The sequence below is a fragment of the Silene latifolia genome, chromosome Y, assembly GCF_048544455.1.
Source record: "Silene latifolia isolate original U9 population chromosome Y, ASM4854445v1, whole genome shotgun sequence".
Lineage (NCBI taxonomy): Eukaryota > Viridiplantae > Streptophyta > Magnoliopsida > Caryophyllales > Caryophyllaceae > Silene > Silene latifolia.
In genome coordinates this window covers 344,738,764-344,739,743 of record NC_133538.1, presented here as the reverse complement: position 1 = coordinate 344,739,743, position 980 = coordinate 344,738,764, and the positions used below count along the sequence as shown (strand labels likewise).

The 980-nt window shown below is 38.9% G+C and overlaps 1 non-coding gene across 1 annotated transcript; it reads right to left on the bottom strand.

Annotated features, from left to right (window-relative positions):
* Positions 1-599: 599 nt before the first annotated feature.
* On the bottom strand, positions 600-706 carry LOC141635410 (small nucleolar RNA R71). The gene has a single exon (XR_012540102.1). It is a non-coding gene; the product is annotated as a small nucleolar RNA R71 (small nucleolar RNA).
* Between the last annotated feature and the right edge of the window lie 274 nt (positions 707-980).

Below are 980 nucleotides of genomic sequence, written 5' to 3'. Positions count from 1 at the left end.
CAAGTTGTTTGATATTTTGCATGTCTAGGAGATCACAAGGTAAATTGTTACCCATTGATCTTGAAATCGAAAGAACTTTGACCAACAATAGAAGACTTGCTAGAAATACTTTGAGAGGTATTGGTAAGATTGTGGACATTCAACAAAATAACATTGAATTCATCAACCCTTTTGCAAGAGAAGGAGAGGATAACCCAATACAAAACCCACCACAAAATCAACCCACAATGCCTAAATTTTCATAACATTCCGTACCAACCGAGGGGAACCTACCAAATGGTACTCCTACACCACAACATTTAATCGGTAATTTCATTGCCAAATCCATATTTATACAATTGGTTGAGAGAAGTCATTTTGGAGGGATACCTAGTGAAGACCCTCATTCTCATATGGAGACTTTTTGTGACTATTGTGGTCCGATTTCTCAAACCGGAGTTACCCAAGACCAAATCCGATGGGTCTTATTTCTTTTTTCTTTGATTGGTTCCGCGAAACAATGGTTGAAGAGCCTAGATAAGGCTACTCTTGGTATTGATTCTTGGAAGAAATTGGCACTTCCTTTCAACAAGAAATTCTATCCTCCGGAGAAGACTAACATGTTGAGAGCCCAAATCACCGGGTTCAAACAAAGGGATGAGGAATCTTTGTATGAAGCATGGGAGAGATTCAAGGACACTTGTCGATCTTGTCCACACCATGGACTTAGCGAGTGGTTCCTTGTACAACAATTTTGGAATGGTCTATATGAAGACTCCCAAAACATTCTCAATATAGGATAAAATGGTATGTTCACCGAAGTTGATGACAATCAAACATGGAACAAAATTTAAGAAATGGCGGTCCATAACTCACAATATAATAGACCTCGGAAGGCTACTAGAGGAGGAAAGTATGAGGTGGACTCCATTACTCAATTGGGTGCTCAACTTAGTGCTCATATTGATACCATTAATTTGAAGTTTGAGAAGACTATGGCT